The sequence below is a fragment of the Pseudophryne corroboree genome, chromosome 8 (assembly GCF_028390025.1).
Source record: "Pseudophryne corroboree isolate aPseCor3 chromosome 8, aPseCor3.hap2, whole genome shotgun sequence".
In the NCBI taxonomy this organism is placed as follows: Eukaryota; Metazoa; Chordata; class Amphibia; order Anura; family Myobatrachidae; genus Pseudophryne; species Pseudophryne corroboree.
Window position 1 is genome coordinate 427,587,279 of NC_086451.1, and position 25,345 is coordinate 427,612,623.

The 25,345-nt window shown below is 50.7% G+C and overlaps 2 protein-coding genes across 5 annotated transcripts in view; one reads left to right on the top strand and one right to left on the bottom strand.

The window, feature by feature from the left end:
* The window catches only part of LOC134949433 (zinc finger protein 724-like), a 73,844-nt gene extending 57,829 nt beyond the window's left edge, over positions 1-16,015 (bottom strand). Inside the window, exon 1 of one of the 3 annotated variants that reach the window (XR_010183161.1) lies at positions 15,935-16,015. The gene's annotated coding sequence lies outside the window, so the exon portion shown is untranslated. Of the gene's footprint in view, positions 1-15,753; positions 15,857-15,934 lie in introns of those variants that run through there. The other 2 variants (XR_010183160.1, XR_010183159.1) reach the window with 2 other exon arrangements.
* Positions 16,016-16,054: 39 nt separating this feature from the next.
* Positions 16,055-25,345, top strand: part of VARS2 (valyl-tRNA synthetase 2, mitochondrial) — a 179,232-nt gene continuing 169,941 nt past the window's right edge. The window contains exon 1 of one of the 2 annotated variants that reach the window (XM_063937998.1): positions 16,055-16,138. The gene's annotated coding sequence lies outside the window, so the exon portion shown is untranslated. The other variant, XM_063937999.1, reaches the window with a different exon arrangement.

The window sequence follows — 25,345 nt, forward strand, 5'->3', positions numbered from 1 at the left end:
AAAAGGAGGCTGAATATGCAGTACTCCTTTGACAAAAGTCTGAACTTCGGCAATGAAGCCAGTTCTTTTTAGAAGAAAATCGACAGAGCCGAAATCTGGACCTTTATGGACCCCAATTTGAGGCCCAACGTCACCCCTGCTTGCAGGAAGTGCAGGAATCGACCCAGTTGAAATTCCTCCGTCGGGGCCTTCATGGCCTCACACCAAGCAACATATTTTCGCCAAATGCGGTGATAATGTCTTGCGGTGACATCCTTCCTGGCTTTGATCAGGGTAGGGATGACTTCCTCCGGAATACCCTTTTCCTTCAGGATCCGGTGTTCAACCGCCATGCCGTCAAACGCAGCCGCGGTAAGTCTTGGAACAGACAGGGTCCCTGCTGCAGCAGGTCTTGTCTGAGCGGCAGAGGCCAAGGGTCCTCTGTAAGCATCTCTTGAAGTTCCGGGTACCAAGCTCTTCTTGGCCAATCCGGAACCACGAGTATGGTTTTCACTCCTCGCCTTCTTATTATTCTCAGTACCTTGGGTATGAGAGGTAGAGGAGGAAACACATAAACCGACTGGTACACCCATGGTGTCACTAGAGCGTCCACCGCTATCGCCTGAGGGTCTCTTGACCGGGCGCAATATCTTTTCAACTTCTTGTTGAGGCGGGACGCCATCATGTCTACCTGTGGTTTTTCCCACCGGTTGACCAGCATTTGGAAGACTTCTGGATGAAGTCCCCATTCTCCCGGGTGGAGGTCGTGCCTGCTGAGGAAGTCTGCTTCCCAGTTGTCCACTCCCGGAATGAACACTGCCGTCAGTGCTAACACATGATTCTCTGCCCATCTGAGAATCCTTGTGGCTTCTGCCATCGCCATCCTGCTTCTCGTGCTGCCCTGTCTGTTTACATGGGCGACCGCCGTGATGTTGTCTGACTGGATCAGTACCGGCTGGTTTTGAAGCAGGGGTCTTGCCTGGCTTAGGGCATTGTAAATGGCCCTTAGCTCTAGGATATTTATGTGAAGAGAAATCTCCTGATTTGACCACAGTCCTTGGAAATTTCTTCCCTTTGTGACTGCCCCCCAGCCCCGAAGGCTGGCATCCGTGGTCACCAGGACCCAGTCCTGTATTCCGAATCTGCGGCCCTCTAGTAGATGAGCCCTCTGCAGCCACCACAGCAGCGACACCCTGGTTCTGGCCGATAGGGTTATCCGCTGTTGCATCTGGAGATGGGACCCGGACCATTTGTCCAACAGGTCCCACTGGAACGTCCTTGCGTGGAACCTTCCGAATGGAATTGCTTCGTACGAAGCTACCATTTTTCCCAGGACTCGTGTGCATTGATGTACCGACACTTTTCCTGGTTTTAGAATGTCTCTGACCAGAGATGACAATTCCTCGGCTTTTTCCAGTGGAAGAAACACTCTTTTCTGGTCTGTGTCCAGAATCATTCCCAGGAACAGAAGACGTGTCGTCGGGACCAGCTGTGACTTTGGAATGTTTAGAATCCAGCCGTGCTGTTGTAGCACTTCCTGAGAAAGTGCCACCCCCACTATCAACTGTTCTTTGGACCTCGCCTTTATCAGGAGATCGTCCAAGTACGGGATAATTAAAACTCCCTTCTTGCGAAGGAGTATCATCATTTCGGCCATTACCTTGGTAAAGACCCTCGGTGCCGTGGATAACCCGAACGGCAGCGTCTGGAACTGATAGTGACAGTCCTGTGCCACAAATCTGAGGTACTCCTGGTGCGGAGGGTAAATGGGGACATGCAGGTACGCATCCTTGATGTCCAGGGATACCATGTAATCCCCCTCCTCCAGGCTCGCAATAACCGCCGTGAGCGATTCCATCTTGAACTTGAACCATTTGATATAAGTGTTCAAGGTTTTTAAATTTAAGATGGGTCTCACCGAACCGTCCGGTTTCGGTACCACAAACATTGTGGAGTAGTAACCCTTTCCTTGCTGAAGGAGGGGTACCTTGACGATCACTTTCTGTGAATACAGTTTTTGAATAGCCACCAACACTGCCTCCCTGGCAGAGGGAGTTGCCGGCAAGGCAGATTTTAGGAAACGGCGGGGGGGAGACGTCTCGAATTCCAGCCTGTACCCCTGAGATACTACTTGAAGGACCTACTTGAAGAGAGCCCACTGTGTGCTGAAAAACCTGAGACGTGCCCCCACCGTTCCCGATTCCGCCTGAGCAGCCCCAGCGTCATGCTGTGGACTTACCGGACGCAGGGGAGGACTTCAGCTCCTGGGAACTAGCTGTGTGCTGCAGCTTTTTTCCCCTTCCTCTGCCCCTCGGCAGAAAGGATGAGCCTCTAGCCCGCTTATTTTTCTGGGGCCGAAAGGACTGTACTTGATAATACGGTGCTTTCTTTTGCTGCGGGGTAGCCTGTGGCAAAAAAGTCGATTTCCCAGCAGTAGCTGTGGAAACGAGGTCTGAAAAACCTTCCCCAAAAAGTTCCGCCCCTTTATAGGGTAAAACTTCCATGTGCCGCTTGGAGTCGGCATCACCTGACCATTGCCAAGTCCATAACCCCCGTCTGGCGGCAATGGACATAGCGCTTATTTTTGATGCCAGCCGGCAAACATCCCTCTGTGCATCACGCATGTATAAGACCGCATCTTTTATATGGTCAATCGTTAGCAAAATATTGTCCCTATCCATGGTATCAATGTTTTCCGACAGGGAGTCTGACCACGCAGCAGCAGCACTGCACATCCAAGCTGATGCAATAGCGGGTCTCAATATAATGCCAGTGTGTGTGTATATAGCTTTTAGGGTACTTTCCAGCTTTCTATCAGCCGGTTCTTTTAGGGCGGCCGTATCCGGAGACGGTAGTGCCACCTTCTTTGATAAGCGTGTCAATGCTTTATCTATCCTAGGGGGTGTTTCCCAGCGTGACCTATCCTCTGGCGGGAAAGGGTACGCAGCCATTAACCGTTTAGAAATGATCAATTTCTTATCTGGGGAAGTCCACGCTTCCTCACACACCTCATTTAATTCGTCAGATGCAGGAAAAACTACTGGTAGTTTTTTCTCACCAAACATAATACCCTTTTTTGTGGTACCTGGGGTATCATCAGAAATGTGTAAAACATTTTTCATAGCCTCAATCATATAACGGGTGGATCTATTGGAGGGTACACTCGTCTCATCATCGTCGACACTGGAGTCGGTATCCGTGTCGACATCTGTATCTGTCATCTGAGGTAGCGGGCGTTTTATAGCCCCTGATGACATTTGAGACGCTTGGACAGGCACAAGCTGAGTAGCCGGCTGTCCTATGTCGTCAAACCTTTTATGTAAGGAGCTGACACTGTCACGTAATTCCTTCCATAAGTCCATCCACACTGGTGTCGACCCCGCAGGGGGTGACATCACATTCACAGGCATTTGCTCCGCCTCCACATCATTATCCTCATCATACATGTCGACACAGCAGTACCGACACACAGCAGACACACAGGGAATGCTCTTACAGAGGACAGGACCCCACAAAGCCCTTTGGGGAGACAGAGGGAGAGTATGCCAGCACACACCAGGGCGCTATATAACACAGGGATATCACTATACAGAGTGTTTTCCCCTATAGCTGCCTATAATATATATATATATATATATATATATATATATACATACTGCGCCTAAATTGTGCCCCCCCTCTCTTTTTTACCCTTTCTGTAGTGCAGGACTGCAGGGGAGAGCCAGGGAGCTTCCTTCCAGTGAAGCTGTGAGGAAATAATGGCGCCAGTGTGCTGAGGGAGTTGGCTCCGCCCCTTTTTCGGCGGGCTTTCTCCCGCTATTTTATCGTTTCTGGCAGGGGTTAATATACACCTATATAGCCTCTGGGGCTATATATGGTGTTAGTTTTGCCAGCCAAGGTGTTATTATTGCTGCTCAGGGCACCCCCCCTCCAGCGCCCTGCACCCATCAGTGACCGCAGTGTGTGGTGTGCATGAGGAGCAATGGCGCACAGCTGCAGTGCTGTGCGCTACCTTGGAGAAGACAGAAGTCTTCAGCCGCCGATTTTCCGGACCACCTTCTTGTTTCTGGCTCTGTAAGGGGGACGGCGGCGCGGCTCCGGGAACGGACGACGAGGTCGGGTCCTGTGTTCGATCCTTCTGGAGCTAATGGTGTCCAGTAGCCTAAGAAGCCCAAGCTACCACCACTTAGGTAGGTTCGCTTCTTCTCCCCTTAGTCCCTCGTTGCAGTGAGCCTGTTGCCAGCAGGTCTCACTGAAAATAAAAAACCTAAACTATACTTTCTTCTAGGAGCTCAGGAGAGCCCCTAGTGTGCATCCAGCTCAGCCGGGCACAGAAATCTAACTGAGGCTTGGAGGAGGGTCATAGGGGGAGGAGCCAGTGCACACCAGATAGTCCTAAATCTTTCTTAGATGTGCCCAGTCTCCTGCGGAGCCATCTATTCCCCATGGTCCTTACGGAGTCCCCAGCATCCACTAGGACGTCAGAGAAAAGTGGGAAAACCCTCCCTATAGTAGACGCATATGTATCTAGGTTGTCAAAAAAGGTGGTTTTACCTGTCCCTGGTTCAACCGCTTTGAAAGAGCCGGCTGACCGCAATATTGAGACTACGCTCAAATCACTATACACAGCTACAGGCATAGCTTTAAGGCCCACCATTGCTTGTGCGTGGATTTCTAAGGCCATAGTAAAGTGGTCAAGCACGTTACTAGAGGACTTAGATACTATGGATAGGAGTGACATTGAATTGTTTTTGCGTCACATACAGGATTCTGGAGGTTTCATGGTGGAGGCCATAAAAGATCTTGGCATGCTGAATGCAAGGGCTACTTCCATGGCAGTCTCGGCACGCAGAGGACTCTGGCTACGCCAATGGACTGCGGATGCAGAATCCAAGAAAAGTGTGGAGAACCTACCCTTCACAGGTCAGGCTCTGTTTGGGGACGCATTGGATGCGTGGATCTCCACGGCAACTGCGGGTAAGTTAACATTTCTTCCCTCAGCAGCACCACCAGCTAGGAAATCTTATCCTACGTGTACTCTGCAGTCCTTTCGGACTGCAAAAGTTAAAAAGTCCAAATCCCCTTCAACTTTCTCCCAGCCCGGTAGGACATGTGGGGGCAAGACTAAAGGATTTCAGTCACATCTGGGCATCATCATGCCTAGACCCCTGGGTACAAGAGATTGTTGCCCAGGGGTACAGACTGGAGTTTCAAGTGCTCCCACCTTACAGATTCTTCAAATCAGGCTTACCAGCTTTGCTGACAGAAAGTGCTATCCTACAGGAAGCAATTAAAAAATTGGTTCAAACAAATGTCATTGTTCCAGTTCCACCTCACCTACAACACAAGGGTTATTACTCAAACCTGTTTGTGGTACCGAAACCGGACGGTTCAGTAAGGACGATATTAAACCTAAAGTCATTGAACCCCTACTTGAGGGAATTCAAATTCAATATGGAGTCTCTGAGAGCGGTGATCTCAGGTCTGGAGGAAGGGGAATTCCTGGTATCCCTGTATAGCAAGAATGCATACCTTCACGTTCCGATCTGGCCGCCTCAGCAGGCTTATCTAAGATTTGCGCTGCTGGAATGTCACTATCGGTTCCAGGCGGTGCCATTTGGGCTCTCCACAGCAAAGAGGGTGTTTACCAAGGTCATGGCAGAGATGATGCTACTCCTCCGCAAGCAGGGAGTGAACATCATTCCATATCTGGACGATCTGCTGATAAAAGCATTTCCAGGGAGAAGCTGTTACAGAGCATTGCTCTCTCAACTCGACTACTCCAGGATCATGGGTGGATCCTGAACCTTCCAGAGTCACATTTAGAGCAGACAGGGAGACTGTCCTTCCTGGGGATGATTCTCGACGTGGAAGTGCAGAGGGTGTTTCTACCGGTGGAGAAAGCGTTGGTGATCCAATCAATGGTCCGGGATGTCCTGAAGCCAGCCCGGGTATCGGTTCATCAGTGCATTCACCTTCTGGGGAAGATGGTTGCCTCCTACAAGGCTCTACAGTACGGAAGATTCCATGCACGGTCCTTCCAACTGGATCTCCTGGACAAATAGTCGGGATCACATCTTCACATGCACAAGTGGATACGCCTGTCGCCGAAAGCCAGAATTTCACTCCTCTGGTGGCTGCAAACTTCTCACTTTCTCGAGGGCTGCAGGTTCAGGATTCAGAATTGGATCCTTCTAACCACGGATGCAAGTCTCAGAGGTTGGAGAGCAGTCACCCAAGGGGAAAACTTCCAAGGAAAGTGGTCAAGTCTGGAATCCATTCTTCTGATAAACATTCTGGAACTAAGGGCCATATACAACGGCCTTCTACAAGCGGCACATCTTCTGCAAGATCAGGCCATTCAGGTTCAGTCGGACAATGTAACGACAGTGTTCTACATAAACCGAAAGAGCGGAATGAAGAGCAGAGCTGCAATGGCAGAGGAAACAAGAATCCTCCTCTGGGCAGAAAAGCATGCGGTGGCGCTGTCAGCAATCTTCATTCCGGGAGTGGACAACTGGGAAGCGGACTTCCTCAGCAGACATCCGGGAGAATGGGACCTCCACCCGGAGATGTTCGCAGAGGTGACAAGCCATTGGGGTGTCCCTCAGATAGACATGATGGCCTCTCGCCTCAACAAGAAGCTTCGGAGGTACTGTTCCAGGTCGAGACACCCACAAGCAGTGGCGGTGGACGCACTGGCAACTCCGTGGGTGTACCACTCAGTGTATGTGTTCCCTCCACTTCCACTCATCCCAAGGATTCTCAAACTAATAAAAAGAACAAGAGTTCAGGCGATCCTAATTGCTCCGGACTGGCCAAGGGCTTGGTACGCGGATCTTCTGGAATTACTCCTGGAGGATCTGAGGCCTCTTCCTGTTCGCGAGGAACTTCTTCAACAGGGGCCTTTCGCTTATCAAGACTTACCGCGGCTACGTTTTACGGCATGGAGGTTGAACGCCAGATCTTAACTCGGAAGGGCATTCCGAAAAAATAAGAATTTACTTACCGATAATTCTATTTCTCATAGTCCGTAGTGGATGCTGGGAACTCCGTAAGGACCATGGGGAATAGCGGCTCCGCAGGAGACTGGGCACATCTAAAGAAAGCTTTAGGACTAGCTGGTGTGCACTGGCTCCTCCCCCTATGACCCTCCTCCAAGCCTCAGTTAGGATACTGTGCCCGGACGAGCGTACATAATAAGGAAGGATATTGAATCCCGGGTAAGACTCATACCAGCCACACCAATCACACCGTACAACTTGTGATCTGAACCCAGTTAACAGTATGATAACAACGAAGGAGCCTCTGAAAAGATGGCTCACAACAATAACCCGATTTAGTTAACAATAACTATGTACAAGTATTGCAGACAATCCGCACTTGGGATGGGCGCCCAGCATCCACTACGGACTATGAGAAATAGAATTATCGGTAAGTAAATTCTTATTTTCTCTGACGTCCTAGTGGATGCTGGGAACTCCGTAAGGACCATGGGGATTATACCAAAGCTCCCAAACGGGCGGGAGAGTGCGGATGACTCTGCAGCACCGAATGAGAGAACTCCAGGTCCTCCTCAGCCAGGGTATCAAATTTGTAGAATTTAGCAAACGTGTTTGCCCCTGACCAAGTAGCTGCTCGGCAAAGTTGTAAATCCGAGACCCCTCGGGCAGCCGCCCAAGATGAGCCCACTTTCCTTGTGGAATGGGCTTTTACAGATTTTGGCTGTGGCAGGCCTGCCACAGAATGTGCAAGCTGAATTGTACTACAAATCCAACGAGCAATAGTCTGCTTAGAAGCAGGAGCACCCAGCTTGTTGGGTGCATACAGGATAAACAGCGAGTCAGACTTTCTGACTCCAGCCGTCCTGGAAACATATATTTTCAGGGCCCTGACAACGTCAAGTAACTTGGAGTCCTCCAAGTCCCTAGTAGCCGCAGGCACCACAATAGGTTGGTTCATGTGAAAAGCAGAAAACACCTTAGGGAGAAATTGAGGACGAGTCCTCAATTCTGCCCTGTCAGAATGAAAAATTAAGTAAGGGCTTTTATATGATAAAGCCGCCAATTCTGACACACGCCTGGCTGAAGCCAGGGCTAACAGCATCGTCACCTTCCATGTGAGATATTTTAAGTCCACAGTGGTGAGTGGTTCAAACCAATGTGACTTAAGGAACCTCAAAACAACATTGAGATCCCAAGGTGCCACTGGAGGCACAAAAGGAGGTTGTATATGCAGTACCCCTTTTACAAATGTCTGAACTTCAGGTACTGAAGCCAGTTCTTTCTGGAAGAAAATCGACAGGGCCGAAATTTGAACCTTAATGGACCCTAATTTTAGGCCCATAGACAGTCCTGTCTGCAGGAAATGGAGGAAACGACCTAGTTGAAATTCCTCTGTAGGGGCCTTCTTGGCCTCACACCACGCAACATATTTTCGCCAAATGCGGTGATAATGTTTTGCGGTTACATCCTTCCTGGCTTTGACCAGGGTAGGGATGACTTCATCTGGAATGCCTTTTTCCTTCAGGATCCGGCGTTCAACCGCCATGCCGTCAAACGCAGCCGCGGTAAGTCTTGGAACAGACAAGGCCCCTGCTGGAGCAGGTCCTTTCTTAAAGGTAGAGGCCACGGGTCTTCCGTGAGCATCTCTTGAAGTTCCGGGTACCAAGTCCTTCTTGGCCAATCCGGAACCACGAGTATCGTTCTTACTCCTCTCCTTCTTATGATTCTCAGTACTTTTGGTATGAGAGGCAGAGGAGGGAACACATACACTGACTGGTACACCCACGGTGTCACCAGAGCGTCCACCGCTATTGCCTGAGGGTCCCTTGACCTTGCGCAATATCTGTCCAGTTTCTTGTTAAGACGGGACGCCATCATGTCCACCTTTGGTTTTTCCCAACGGTTTACAATCAGTTGGAAGACTTCTGGGTGAAGTCCCCACTCCCCCGGGTGGAGGTCGTGTCTGCTGAGGAAGTCTACTTCCCAGTTGTCCACTCCCGGAATGAACACTGCTAACAGTGCTATCACATGATTTTCCGCCCAGCGGAGAATCCTTGCAGCTTCTGCCATTGCCCTCCTGCTTCTTGTGCCGCCCTGTCTGTTTACGTGGGCGACAGCCGTGATGTTGTCCGACTGGATCAATACCGGTTGACCCTGAAGCAGAGGCTTTGCTTGACTTAGGGCATTGTAAATGGCCCTTAGTTCCAGGATATTATGTGAAGTGATGTCTCCAGGCTTGACCATAAGCCCTGGATATTTCTTCCCTGTGTGACTGCTCCCCAGCCTTGCAGGCTGGCATCCGTGGTCACCAGGACCCAGTCCTGAATGCCGAATCTGCGGCCCTCTAGAAGATGAGCACTCTGCAACCACCACAGGAGGGACACCCTTGTCCTTGGTGACAGGGTTATCCGCTGATGCATCTGAAGATGCGACCCGGACCATTTGTCCAGTAGGATCCACTGGAAAGTTCTTGTGTGGAATCTGCCGAATGGGATTGCTTCGTAGGAAGCCACCATTTTTACCCAGAACCCTTGTGCATTGATGCACTGAGACTTGGTTCGGTTTTCGGAGGTTCCTGACTAGCTCGGATAACTCCCTGGCTTTCTCCTCCGGGAGAAACACCGTCTTTCTGGACTGTGTCCAGGATTATCCCTAGGAACAGAAGACAAGTCGTCGGAACCAGCTGCGATTTTTGCATATTGAGAATCCACTCGTGCTGCCGCAACACTACCTGAGATAGTGCTACACCGACCTCCAACTGTTCTCTGGATCTTACCCTTATCAGGGAATCGTCCAAGTAAGGGATAACTAAAATTCCCTTCCTTCGAAGGAATATCATCATTTCGGTCATTACTTCAGTAAAGACCCGGGGTGCCGTGGACCATCCCTACGGCAGCGTCTGAACTGATAGTGACAGTTCTGTACCATAACCTGAGATACCCTTGGTGAGAAGGGCAAATTTTGACATGAAGGTAAGCCTCCTTGATGTCCCGAGACATCATGTAGTCCCCTTCTTCCAGGTTTGCAATCACTGCTCTGAGTGACTCAATTTTGAATTTGAACCTCTGTATGTAAGTGTTCAAAGATTTTAGATTTTAAAATCGGTCTCACCGAGCCGTCTGGCTTCGGTACCACAATAGTGTGGAATAATACCCCGTTCCCTGTTGCAGGAGGGGTACCTTAATTATCACCTGCTGGGAATACAGCTTGTGAATGGCTTCCAAAACTGCCTCCCTGTCAGCGGGAGACGTCGGTAAAACAGACTTTTGGAAACGGCGAGGGGAATACGTCTCGAATTCCAATTTGTACCCCTGAAATATTACCTGAAGGATCCAGGGGTCTACTTGCGAGTGAGCCCACTGCGCACTGAAATTCACTGAGAACGGGCCCCCACCGTGCCTGAACTTGTAAAGCCCTAGCGTCATACTGAGGGCTTGGCAGAGGCGGAAAAGGGTTTCTGTTCCTGGGAACTGGCTGATCTCTGCAGCCATTTTTCTCTCCCTCTGTCACGAGCAGAATAGAGGAACCCTTTTGTCCGCTTGCCAACCAGGACTGCGCCTGATAATACGGCGTCTTATTTTGAGAGGCGACCTAGGGTACATCCCCTTTTTTAAGGCAATACTTCCAAATGCCGTTTGGAATCCCTGACCACTTTACTGGTAGAATACAACGCACTTATACTTGATGCCAGTCGGCAAATATTCCGCTGTGCATCATGCATATATAGAAATGCATCTTTTAATTGCTCTATAGGCAATAATATACTGTCCTTATCTAGGATATCAATATTTCCAGTCAGGGAATCCGACCACGCCAACCCATGCACTGCACATCCAGGCTGAGGCGATTGCTGGTCGCAGTATAACACCAGTATGTGTGTAAATACATTTTAGGATACCCTCCTGCTTTTTATCAGCAGGATCCTTAAGGGCGGCCATCTCAAGAGAGGGTAGAGCCCTTGTTCTTACAAGCGTGTGAGCGCCTTATCCCCTGTAGGGGGTGTTTCCCAACGCACCCTAACCTCTGGCGGGAAAAGGTATACTGCCAATAACTTTTTAGACTTATCAATTGTCATCGGGGGGAAACCCACGCATCATCACACACCTCATTTTATTTTTCAGATTCAGGAAAACTACAGGAAGTTTTTCCTCACCAAACATAATACCCCTTTTTTGGTGGTATTCATATTATCAGAAAAGTGTAAACATTTTCCATTGCATCAATCATGCAATGTGTGGCCCTATTGGAAATCACGGTCGTCTCTTCACCGTCGACACAGGAGTCAGTATCCGTGTCGGCGTCTGTATCTGAGGTAACGGGCGCTTTAAAGCCCCTGTATGAGACGTCTGGACATGCACAAGCTGAGTAGCCGGCTGTCTCATGTCAACCACTGTCTTTTATACAAAGCTGACACTGTCACGCAATTTCAACAGTACATCCACTCAGGTGTCGACCCCCTAGGGGGTGACAACACTATTACAGACACTCTACTCCGTCTCCACATCATTTTTCTCCTCATACATGTCGACACCAACGTACCGACACACAGCACACACACAGGGAATGCTCTGATAGAGGACAGGACCCACTAGCCCTTTGGGGAGACAGAGGGAGAGTTTGCCAGCACACACCAGAGCGCTATATATATACAGGGATAACCTTATATAAGTGTTTTTCCCTTTATAGCTGCTGTATTGTTTATACTGCGCCTAATTTGTGCCCCCCTCTCTTTTTTAACCCCTTTCTGTAGTGTAGTGACTGCAGGGGAGAGCCAGGGAGCTTCCCTCCAACTGAGCTGTGAGGGAAAATGGCGCCAGTGTGCTGAGGAGATAGGCTCCGCCCCTTTCTCGGCGTCCTTATCATCCGTTTTTTTATATGTTTTGGCAGGGGTTAAATGCATCCATATAGCCCAGGAGTTATATGTGATGCATTTATTTTAGCCATATAAGGTTTTAATCGATTTATTGCGTCTCAGGGCGCTGCCCCCCCAGCGCCCTGCACCCTCAGTGACCGGAGTGTGAAGTGTGCTGAGAGCAATGGCGCACAGCTGCGGTGCTGTGCGCTACCTTATCTGAAGACAGGATCGTCTTCTGCCGCCGATTTCACCGGACCTCTTCGCTCTTCTGGCTCTGTAAGGGGGCCGGCGGCGCGGCTCCGGGACCCATCCAGGCTGAACCTGTGATCGTCCCTCTGGAGCTAATGTCCAGTAGCCTAAGAAACCCGATCCACTCTGCACGCAGGTGAGTCCGTTTCTTCTCCCCTTAGTCCCACGATGCAGTGAGCCTGTTGCCAGCAGGTCTCACTGAAAATAATAAACCTAAACTAAAACTTTCACAAAGAGCTCAGGAGAGCCCCTAGTGTGCACCCTTCTCGTCGGGCACAGAAATCTAACTGAGGCTTGGAGGAGGGTCATAGGGGGAGGAGCCAGTGCACACCAGCTAGTCCTAAAGCTTTCTTTAGATGTGCCCAGTCTCCTGCGGAGCCGCTATTCCCCATGGTCCTTACGGAGTTCCCAGCATCCACTAGGACGTCAGAGAAAAGGGAATTCCTACCCTGATACAGGCTAGGAAGGGTCGTGTAAACATTACCATTGGATTTGGAAAAAGTATGTGTCTTGGTGTGAATACAAGAAGTTTCCTACAGTGGAGTTTCAACTGGGACGGTTTCTCTTCTTTCTACAAGCAGGTGTGGATGTGGGCCTACTATTGGGATCCATTAAAGTCCAGATTTCGGCCTTGTCCATTTTCTTCCAGAAACAATTGGCTGCTCTCCCTGAGGTTGACATTCTTGAAAGGGATTCTGCTCATCCAACCTCCCTTTGTGCCTCCCACGGCACCTTGGGATCTTAATGTGGTGCTGCAGTTCCTGCAATCAGATTGGTTTGAGCCTTTACAGGAGGTGGACGTAAAGTTTCTTACTTGGAAGGCGGTCACACTGTTGGCTTTGGCATCTGCTAGACGTGTGTCAGAATTGGGGGCATTGTCATGCAAGACCCCTTACTTGATTTTCCATGAAGATAGAGCTGAGCTCAGAACACGTCAGCAATTTTTTCCAAAGGTTGTGTCAGCTTTTCATATCAACCAGCCTATTGTGGTGCCAGTGGCTACTGACTCCTCAATTACCTCAAAGTCCTTGGATTTTGTGAGGGCTTTGAAAATATATGTGAAGAGAATTTCTCGTCACAGGAAGTCGGACGCTCTGTTTGTCCTTTATGAACCCAACAAGGTTGGGTGTCCTGCTTCTAAGCAGACAATTTCTCGCTGAATCAGGTGTACTATCCAGCATGCTTATTCTACGGCAGGGTTGCCGTGTCCAAAATCTGTTAAGGCCCACTCTACTTGTAAACTGGGTTCTTCCGGGGCGGCTGCCCGGGGTGTCTTGGCTTTACAGCTTTGCTGAGCAGCTACTTGGTCAGGGTCGAACACGTTTGCTAAGTTCTACAAGTTTGATACTTTGGCCTCTGAGGACCAATCTGTTCTGCAGGAACCTCAGCACTCTCCCTCCCGTACTGGGAGCTTTGGTACATACCCATGGTACTAAATGGAACCCCAGCATCCTCTAGGACGTAAGAGAGAATAGGATTTTAATTACCTACCGGTAAATCCTTTTCTCGTAGTCCGTAGAGGATGCTGGGCGCCCGCTCAGTGCTTCGTTTTCCTGCATTGTTACTTGGTTAAGTACTGTTGTTCAGCCGTTGCTGAATCGTTTCAAGTTGGTTAGCTTGGCTTTCCTTTTGTTATATGTGAGCTGGTTGTGAATCTCACCACTATCTGTGTATTTCCTTCTCTCGAAGTATGTCCGTCTCCTCAGGCACAGTTTCTAGACTGAGGGGCAGATGTATTAACCTGGAGAAGGCATAAGGAAGTGATAAACCAGTGATATGTGCAAGGTGATAAAGGCAGCAGCCAATGAGATCCTAACTGTTAATTTACATATTGGAGCTGATTGGCTGGTACATTTATCACCTTGCACATATCACTGGTTTATCACTTCCTTATGCCTTCTCCAGGTTAATACATCTGCCCCAGTGTCTGGTAGGAGGGACATAGAGGGAGGAGCCAGCCCACACTTTCAAACTCTTAAAGTGCCCATGGCTCCCAAAGGACCCGTCTATTCCCCATGGTACTAAATGGAACCCCAGCATCCTCTACGGACTACGAGAAAAGGATTTACCGGTATGTAATTAAAATCCCTTTTTTTTTTCTACACACGTCCAGCAAGCGTGCAATGCACTTCCAGCAACTACTCAGACAGCATAGAAACATGCTGGGCATACACGTACAGACAAAATGATCTGACAGTCTGAGATCCCTCAGATATTGTGGCCAGACAATGTGAGATCTCTCATGATAGCTACGCTCCGCCCATTGGGTGAAAACATCTCCCCGTTCCTTCCTATGGGAATGAACAGGGAAAATGTCCATTGGCCGGCTGCAGCAGGGCATACACTGCCCGATGCGGCCGACTTTCAACTTAGAAAAAATAGCTTTGAACGGACAAGCTGGGCAATCCGGCATGGTGGACCAAACGATATTTTGGAATTGGCCGCCCACATACAGGCTACACTAATCTGGGTAATCACCCAGCCCATCAATAGAATTTGATGACAGATAAGAACCACTTGGCCCATCTAGTCTGCCCTAAGCACATGTACAAGCACACACTTATACAGTAGGGTTAATATTTGTCAGGAGCCAATTGGCCTACCTATATTTTTGGGTCGTGGGAGGAAACCCATGCAAACAGGAAGAATATACAAACTCAGTTACCCAATCTCAGGGTTATATCTAGAATCAAGTTGGAGAAAGGACCTCTGACCAGTAGCGGATCTTGCCACGGGCAAGCAGGACTTTTGCCCGGGGCACCGCCTCCCGGAGGGCGCAGGGCGCCATCCGGAGGGCGCCGCACCAGGGCAAGATCCACTGCTGCTGTGCCCCCCGCTGCCGCTGTGAAGGGAAACTAGACGCGTCGTGGAGAGGTCCTTTATTGTGCGGTGCGCGACGACGTCAGAGCGCTACAGTAGTCTGTACAGGGGGCGTAACTGACCTCGCCCCCTGTACGAAGCCACGCCCCCTATTGCCGCCCGGGGCGCACAGAGCCCCAGAACCGGCCCTGCCTCTGACGTCACCAGGGGAGGAGCCGCGTCACCAGGAGGCGTAGCCATGCCCGAGCAGGGTACCCAAAATGTACCCTCACCACGCTTCGGGCACGGTGGCTCACTCGGCTTCACTCCCCTTCGGGTTACTAAAGGGAGTAGTTGGTGGCATGACAAAACTATCCTGCTGGCTGAGCTCCTCCCGCTGGTGACGTGGCTCCTCCCCTTGACGTCAGAGGTCCTTTACCCACTTGATTCTAGCATCTACCATGACCTCAGGGTTGGTTCTATATCGGAGGGGCTGAAGGGACCTTGTGACGTATTGAGGGGAGGAGCTACGTCACCAGGGGGAGGAGCTACGGGCGAACAGGGTACCCGAAAAGTTCGCTCGCCACGCTTCGGGCACGGTGGCTCGCTTCGCTCACCACCTAATTACTAAAGGTAATAGTTGGTGGCGTGGATAGTAGAGGAACTATCCCGCTGGCCTAGCTCCTCCCCCTTGCGTCGTAACTCCTCCCCCTTACGGAAAAGGTCCCTTAGCCCACTTGATTCTAGCATCTACCATGACCTCAGTGATGCGAGTCAGTAATGCCAACAATTACACCATCCGTACTGCCCATGCTATGGACCTGCAGTGCCTACACGCCCCCAGTATGTGAGCCCTCCAGTCCTCACCCGCCTGAGCCGTCACTGTCACCTGCTCTCCGCCCGGGTCTGCACAGCACAACACTGCGGCCCACAAACAGCGCCACGGTCACGTGACTCCACTTCCCGGACCGGGCCAACACGTGACTGTGCGCAGCGGGGCGTGACGGGACTTCCTTACTGCGCTAACGTCACCACTGCACATACTCACACCGCCGGTATCACCGCCACTGTCGACCACTATGCTACACTACATGCTGTCGCTCATCCTGTCTGCGTGCCAAGTCTCGCCCCTGACAGCAGCCGCGCACTGACTGCTGGGAGTTGTAGTTCTGTGCTGTGATAGGCTGGTAGGAAGTTGGGCTGGGGCGTGCTGGTCACCGGTGTGTCTCCTGTCAGCGCCGCTCAGGGCAGGGTGAGTGTGTGTGCCTGGAGGAGGCAAGGTCACTGACTGCTGCCTGATATGTGAGATGTGTCACTGACATACAGGAGGGGGAGACAGGACGGGGATAGGGAACAGGGAGTAGGGAGACAGGACAGGGGATAGGAAACAGGGAGTAGGGGGATAGGGAGTAGGGGGACAGGATAGGGAGTAGGGGGATAGGGAACAGGGAGTAGGGGGACATGACAGGGGATAGGGAGTAGGGGGACAGGACAGGGGATAGGGAGTAGGGGGACAGGATAGGGAGTAGGGGGACAGGATAGGGAACAGGGAGTAGGGGGACATGACAGGGGATAGGAAACGGGCATACGGAGACAGGTTAGGGAGTAGGGAGACAGGAAGGGAACAGGGAGTAGAGAGACAGGACAGGGGATAGGAAACGGGCATACGGAGACAGGTCAGGGGGATAGGGAGTAGGGAAGCAGGATAGGGAACAGGGAGTAGGGAGACAGGACAGGGGATAGGGAACATGCAGTAGGGGGATAGGGAACAGGCAGAAAGGACAGGGGATAGGGAGTAGGGGGACAGGATAGGTAACAGGGAGTAGGAGGACAGGATAGGGAGTAGGGGGACGGGATAGGGAGTAGGGGGACAGGGAACGGAGTAGGGAGACAGGACAGGGGATAGGGAGTAGGGGGACAGGACAGGGGATAGGGAGTAGGGGGACAAGGGATAGGGAGTAGGGGGACAGGACGGGAACAGGGAGTAGGGAGACAGGACAGGGGATAGGAAACGGGCATACGGAGACAGGTCAGGGGGGTAGGGAGACAGGACAGAGGATGGAGAACAGGGAGTAGGGAAACAGGACAGGGGATAGGGAGTAGGGGGACAGGGGATAGGGAGTAGGGGACAGGATAGGGAGACAGGACGGGATAGGGAACAGGGAGTAGGGAGACAGTACAGGGGATAGGAAACGGGCATACGGAGACAGGTCAGGGGGATAGGGAGTAGGGAGACAGGACAGGGGATAGGGAGTAGGGGGACAGGATAGGGAGTAGGGGGACAGGGAACGGAGTAGGGAGACAGGACAGGGGATAGGGAGTAGGGGGACAGGACAGGGGATAGGGAGTAGGGGGACGGGATAGGGAGTAGGGGGACAGGGAACGGAGTAGGGAGACAGGACAGGGGATAGGGAGTAGGGGGACAGGACAGGGGATAGGGAGTAGGGGGACAGGGGATAGGGAGTAGGGGGACAGGACGGGAACAGGGAGTAGGGAGACAGGACAGGGGATAGGAAACGGGCATACGGAGACAGGTCAGGGGGGTAGGGAGACAGGACAGAGGATGGAGAACAGGGAGTAGGGAAACAGGACAGGGGATAGGGAGTAGGGGGACAGGGGATAGGGAGTAGGGGACAGGATAGGGAGACAGGACGGGATAGGGAACAGGGAGTAGGGAGACAGTACAGGGGATAGGAAACGGGCATACGGAGACAGGTCAGGGGGATAGGGAGTAGGGAGACAGGATAGGGAACAGGGAGTAGGGAGACAGGACAGAGGATGGAGAACAGGGAGACGGAACAGGAAGATGTGGTGGGAGAGAGGATAGGGCAGAGGTTCTCAAACCCGGTCCTCAAGGCAACCCTACGGTCCAGGTTTTTAGTTTATCCCTTGCCTGGCCATGAGTGACTTAATTAGCACCTTAGCCAACTTCATATAACCATCTGTGCTGAGCCATGGATATACCTAAAACCTGGACCGTTGTGGTGCCTTGAGGACCGTGTTTGATAACTTCTGGTTTAGAGAACAGGTAAACAGCGAGAGAGAGGATAGGGGGGGTCATTCCGAGTTGGTCGCTCGCTAGCTACTTTTAGCAGCATTGCAAACGCATATTCCCCGCCCACCGGGGAGTATATTTTCGCTTAGCAGAAGTGTGAACGCTTGTGCAGCAGAGCAGCTGCAAAACCTTTTCTCTATCGTCCTAGTGGATGCTGGGGTTCCTGAAAGGACCATGGGAAATAGCGGCTCCGCAGGAGACAGGGCACAAAAAGTAAAGCTTTTCCAGATCAGGTGGTGTGCACTGGCTCCTCCCCCTATGACCCTCCTCCAGACTCCAGTTAGATTTTTGTGCCCGGCCGAGAAGGGTGCAATCTAGGTGGCTCTCCTAAAGAGCTGCTTAGAAAAAGTTTAGCTTAGGTTTTTTATTTTACAGTGAGTCCTGCTGGCAACAGGATCACTGCAACGAGGGACTGAGGGGAGAAGAAGTGAACTCGCCTGCGTGCAGGATGGATTGGCTTCTTGGCTACTGGACATCAGCTCCAGAGGGACGATCACAGGTACAGCCTGGATGGTCACCGGAGCCGCGCCGCCGGCCCCCTTGCAGATGCTGAAGTCAGAAGAGGTCCAAAATCGGCGGCTGAAGACTCCTGCAGTCTTCTAAAGGTAGCGCACAGCACTGCAGCTGTGCGCCATTTTCCTCTCAGCACACTTCACACGCAGTCACTGAGGGTGCAGGGCGCTGGGGGGGGGGCGCCCTGGGAGGCAAATGTAACCTATATAAAGGCTAAAAATACCTCACATATAGCCCCCAGAGGCTATATGGAGATATTTAACCCCTGCCTGGATTCACAAAATAGCGGGAGACGAGCCCGCCGGAAAAGGGGCGGGGCCTATCTCCTCAGCACACGGCGCCATTTCCTCTCACAGCTCCGCTGGTCAGGACGGCTCCCAGGTCTCTCCCCTGCACTGCACTACAGAAACAGGGTAAAACAGAGAGGGGGGGCAAATTTATGGCGATATTTTTATATATATAAAGCAGCTATAAGGGAGCACTTATTATAAGGCTATCCCTGTTATATATAGCGCTTTTGGTGTGTGCTGGCAAACTCTTCCTCTGTCTCCCCAAAGGGCTAGTGGGTCCTGTCTTCGTTAGGAGCATTCCCTGTGTGTCTGCTGTGTGTCGGTACGTGTGTGTCGACATGTATGAGGACGATATTGGTGTGGAGGCGGAGCAATTGCCAAATATGAGGATGTCACCCCCTAGGGAGTCGACACCAGAATGGATGCCTTTATTTATGGAACTACGGGATAGTGTCAACACGCTAAAGCAGTCGTTTGACGACATGAGACGGCCGGACAATCAATTAGTGCCTGTCCAGGCGACTCAAACACCGTCAGGGGCTGTAAAACGCCCTTTGCCTCAGTCGGTCGACACAGACCCAGACACAGGCACTGACTCCAGTGGTGACGGTGACGAATCAACCGTATTTTCCAGTAGGGCCACACGTTATATGATTTTGGCAATGAAGGAGGCGTTACATTTAGCTGATACTACAGGTACCACTAAACAGGGTATTATGTGGGGTGTGAAAAAACTACCTATAGTTTTTCCTGAATCAGAAGAATTAAATGACGTGTGTAATGAAGCGTGGGTTGCTCCTGATAAAAAGCTGAAAATTTCAAAGAAATTATTGGCATTATACCCTTTCCCGCCAGAGGTTAGGGAGCGCTGGGAAACATCTCCTAGGGTGGACAAGGCGCTAACACGCTTATCTAAACAAGTGGCGTTACCCTCTCCTGAGACGGCCGCACTTAAAGATCCATCAGATAGGAGGATGGAAAATATCCAAAAAAGTATATACACACATGCAGGTGTTATACTACGACCAGCTATAGCGACTGCCTGGATGTGCAGTGCTGGGGTAGTTTGGTCAGAGTCCCTGATTGAAAATATTGATACCCTGGACAGGGACAATATTTTACTGTCGTTAGAACAAATAAAGGATGCATTTCTTTATATGCGTGATGCACAGAGGGATATCTGCACACTGGCATCACGGGTAAGTGCTATGTCCATTTCGGCCAGAAGAGCTTTATGGACGCGACAGTGGACAGGCGATGCGGATTCAAAACGGCATATGGAAGTTTTGCCGTATAAAGGGGAGGAGTTATTTGGAGTCGGTCTATCAGATTTGGTGGCCACGGCTACAGCCGGGAAATCCACCTTTCTACCTCAAGTCACTCCCCAACAGAAAAAGGCACCGACTTTTCAACCGCAGCCCTTTCGTTCCTTTAAAAATAAGAGAGCAAAGGGCTATTCATATCTGCCACGAGGCAGAGGTCGAGGGAAGAGACAGCAACAGGCAGCTCCTTCCCAGGAACAGAAGCCCTCCCCGGCTTCTACAAAAGCCTCAGCATGACGCTGGGGCTTCTCAAGCGGACTCGGGGACGGTGGGCGGTCGTCTCAAAAATTACAGCGCGCAGTGGGCTCACTCGCAAGTAGATCCCTGGATCCTGCAGATAATATCTCAGGGGTACAGGTTGGAATTAGAGACAGATCCACCTCGCCGTTTCCTGAAGTCTGCTTTACCAACGTCCCCCTCCGAAAGGGAGACGGTTTTGGAAGCCATTCACAAGCTGTACTCTCAGCAGGTGATAGTCAAGGTACCTCTTCTACAACAAGGGAAGGGGTATTATTCCACTCTTTTTGTGGTACCGAAGCCGGATGGCTCGGTAAGGCCTATTCTAAATCTGAAGTCCTTGAACCTGTACATAAAGAAGTTCAAGTTCAAAATGGAGTCACTCAGAGCAGTGATAGCGAACCTGGAAGAGGGGGATTTTATGGTATCCTTGGACATCAAGGATGCGTATCTCCACGTTCCAATTTACCCCTCACACAAGGGGTACCTCAGGTTCGTTGTACAAAACTGTCACTATCAGTTTCAGACGCTGCCGTTCGGATTGTCCACGGCACCTAGGGTCTTTACAAAGGTAATGGCCGAGATGATGATTCTTCTTCGAAGAAAAGGCATATTAATTATCCCATACTTGGACGATCTCCTAATAAGAGCAAGGTCCAGAGAACAGCTAGAGATGGGATTAGCACTGTCTCAAGAAGTGCTAAAACAGCACGGGTGGATTCTGAATATTCCAAAATCCCAGTTAATGCCGACAACTCGTCTGCTGTTCCTAGGGATGATTCTGGACACGGTTCAGAAAAAGGTTTTTCTCCCGGAGGAAAAAGCCAAGGAGTTATCCGAGCTTGTCAGGAACCTCCTAAAACCAGGAAAGGTGTCTGTACATCAATGCACAAGAGTCCTGGGAAAAATGGTGGCTTCTTACGAAGCAATTCCATTCGGCAGATTCCACGCAAGAATTTTCCAAAGGGATCTGTTGGACAAATGGTCAGGGTCGCATCTTCAGATGCACCTGCGGATAACCCTGTCTCCAAGGACAAGGGTGTCTCTTCTGTGGTGGTTGCAGAGTGCTCATCTATTGGAGGGCCGCAGATTCGGCATACAGGATTGGATCCTGGTGACCACGGACGCCAGCCTGAGAGGCTGGGGAGCAGTCACACAAGGAAGAAACTTCCAGGGAGTATGGACGAGCCTGGAAACGTCTCTTCACATAAACATTCTGGAACTAAGAGCAATCTACAATGCTCTAAGCCAGGCAGAACCTCTGCTTCAGGGAAAACCGGTGTTGATCCAGTCGGACAACATCACGGCAGTCGCCCATGTGAACAGACAGGGCGGCACAAGAAGCAGGAGTGCAATGGCAGAAGCTGCAAGGATTCTTCGCTGGGCAGAGAATCATGTGATAGCACTGTCAGCAGTGTTCATCCCGGGAGTGGACAACTGGGAAGCAGACTTCCTCAGCAGACACGATCTTCACCCGGGAGAGTGGGGACTTCATCCAGAAGTCTTCCACATGCTGGTAACCCGTTGGGAAAGACCAATGGTGGACATGATGGCGTCTCGCCTCAACAAAAAACTGGACAGGTATTGCGCCAGGTCAAGAGATCCGCAGGCAATAGCTGTGGACGCGCTGGTAACGCCTTGGGTGTACCAGTCGGTGTATGTGTTTCCTCCTCTGCCTCTCATACCAAAAGTATTGAGAATTATACGGCAAAGAGGCGTAAGAACGATACTAGTGGTTCCGGATTGGCCAAGAAGGACTTGGTATCCGGAACTTCAAGAGATGATCACGGAAGATCCGTGGCCTCTACCTCTAAGGAGGGACTTGCTTCAGCAGGGTCCCTGTCTGTTTCAAGACTTACCGCGGCTGCGTTTGACGGCATGGCGGTTGAACGCCGGATCCTAAAGGAAAAAGGCATGCCGGAAGAAGTCATTCCTACTTTGATTAAAGCAAGGAAGGAAGTAACCGTGCAACATTATCACCGAATTTGGCGAAAATATGTTGCGTGGTGCGAAGATCGGAGTGCTCCGACGGAGGAATTTCAACTGGGTCGATTCCTACATTTCCTGCAATCAGGATTGTCTATGGGTCTCAAATTGGGATCTATTAAGGTTCAAATTTCGGCCCTGTCGATTTTCTTTCAAAAAGAATTGGCTTCAGTCCCTGAAGTCCAGACCTTTGTTAAGGGAGTGCTGCATATACAGCCTCCTGTGGTGCATCCAGTGGCACCGTGGGATCTCAATGTGGTTTTGGACTTTCTAAAATCTCATTGGTTTGAACCACTAAAAAAGGTGGATTTGAAATATCTCACATGGAAAGTGACCATGCTTCTAGCCCTGGCTTCGGCCAGGAGAGTGTCAGAACTGGCAGCTTTATCTTACAAAAGCCCATATCTGATTTTCCATTCGGACAGGGCAGAACTGCGGACTCGTCCGCATTTTCTCCCTAAGGTGGTGTCAGCATTTCATCTGAACCAGCCTATTGTAGTGCCTGCGGCTACAAGTGACTTGGAGGACTCCAAGTTACTGGACGTTGTCAGAGCATTAAAAATATATATTGCAAGGACAGCTGGAGTCAGAAAATCTGACTCGTTGTTTATATTGTATGCACCCAACAAGATGGGTGCTCCTGCGTCTAAGCAGACGATTGCTCGTTGGATCTGTAGCACAATCCAACTTGCACATTCTGTGGCAGGCCTGCCACAGCCTAAATCTGTAAAGGCCCACTCCACAAGGAAGGTGGGCTCATCTTGGGCGGCTGCCCGAGGGGTCTCGGCATTACAACTTTGCCGAGCAGCTACGTGGTCAGGGGAGAACACGTTTGTAAAATTTTACAAATTTGATACTCTGGCTAAGGAGGACCTGGAGTTCTCTCATTCGGTGCTGCAGAGTCATCCGCACTCTCCCGCCCGTTTGGGAGCTTTGGTATAATCCCCATGGTCCTTTCAGGAACCCCAGCATCCACTAGGACGATAGAGAAAATAAGATTTTACTTACCGATAAATCTATTTCTCGGAGTCCGTAGTGGATGCTGGGCGCCCATCCCAAGTGCGGATTATCTGCAATAATTGTACATAGTTATTGTTAACAAATTCGGGTTATTGTTGAAGGAAGCCATCTTTCAGAGGCTCCGCTGTTATCATACTGTTAACTGGGTTTAGATCACAAGTTGTACGGTGTGATTGGTGTGGCTGGTATGAGTCTTACCCGGGATTCAAAATCCTCCCTTATTGTGTACGCTCGTCCGGGCACAGTACCTAACTGGAGTCTGGAGGAGGGTCATAGGGGGAGGAGCCAGTGCACACCACCTGATCTGGAAAAGCTTTACTTTTTGTGCCCTGTCTCCTGCGGAGCCGCTATTCCCCATGGTCCTTTCAGGAACCCCAGCATCCACTACGGACTCCGAGAAATAGATTTATCGGTAAGTAAAATCTTATTTTTGTGCTAAACAAGACCAGCCCTGTACTTACTCTCCCTGTGCGTTGAATCTAACGCTGGAGGGTTGGCTTTTGACGTAACACACCTGCTCAGCCACGCCTGCGTTTTCCCTGGCACGCCTGCGTTTTTCTAAGCACTCTCTGAAAACGCTCAGTTGATACCCAGAAACGCCCCTTTCCTGTCAATCTTCTTGCGGCCGCCAGTGCGAATGTAAACGTCGCTAGAACCTGTGCAAAACCACAACAGACGTTGTATTCGTACGGTGCATACGCGTGGGCTGAAGTGCAGATTTTTAGCCTCATCGCTGCGCTGCGAACAACGGCAGTCAGCGATCAACTCGGAATGACCCCAGGGAACAGAGATGTTGCAGGAGAGAATAGGGAGACAGGTGGGACACAATATTGGGAACAGGGAGATGTGGCAGAAGGGAGGATAGGGAGCAGGTAGATAGCAAGAGATAGGATAGGGAGATGAGGAGAGAATATATGTAGGGAGAAAGTGTATAGGGAACAGAGAGATGTGGCGGGAGAGAGCATACAGTGCATCCGGAAAGTATTCACAGCGCTTCACTTTTTCCACATTTTGTTATGTTACAGCCTTATTCCAAAATGGAATAAATTCATTTTTCCCCTCAAAATTCTACACACAATACCCCATTATGACAACATAGAAAAAAGTTTCTCTGACGTCCTAGTGGATGCTGGGGACTCCGTAAGGAGCATGGGGAATAGATGGCTCCGCAGGAGACTGGGCACATCTAAGAAAGATTTAGGACTATCTGGTGTGCACTGGCTCCTCCCCCTATGACCCTCCTCCAAGCCTCAGTTAGATTTCTGTGCCCGGCTGAGCTGGATGCACACTAGGGGCTCTCCTGAGCTCCTAGAAGAAAGTATAGTTTAGGTTTTTTATTTTCAGTGAGACCTTCTGGCAACAGGCTCACTGCAACGAGGGACTAAGGGGAGAAGAAGCGAACCTACCTAACTGGTGGTAGCTTGGGCTTCTTAGGCTACTGGACACCATTAGCTCCAGAGGGATTGCACACAGGACCCGACCTCGTCGTCCGTTCCCGAAGCCGCGCCGCCGTCCCCCTTACAGAGCCAGAAACAAGAAGGTGGTCCGGAAAATCGGCGGCTGAAGACTTCTGTCTTCTCCAAGGTAGCGCACAGCACTGCAGCTGTGCGCCATTGCTCCTCATGCACACCAACACTGCGGTCACTGATGGGTGCAGGGCGCTGGGGGGGGCGCCCTGAGCAGCAATAATAACACCTTGGCTGGCAAAACTAACACCATATATAGCCCCAGAGGCTATATAGGTGTATATTAACCCCTGCCAGAAACTATAAAATAGCGGGAGAAAGCCCGCCGAAAAAGGGGCGGAGCCAACTCCCTCAGCACACTGGCGCCATTATTCCCTCACAGCTTCGCTGGAAGGAAGCTCCCTGGCTCTCCCCTGCAGTCCTGCACTACAGAAAGGGTAAAAAAGAGAGGGGGGGCACATTTTAGGCGCAGTATATATATATATATATATATATATATATATATATTTTATAGGCAGCTATAGGGGAAAACACTCTGTATAGTGATATCCCTGTGTTATATAGCGCCCT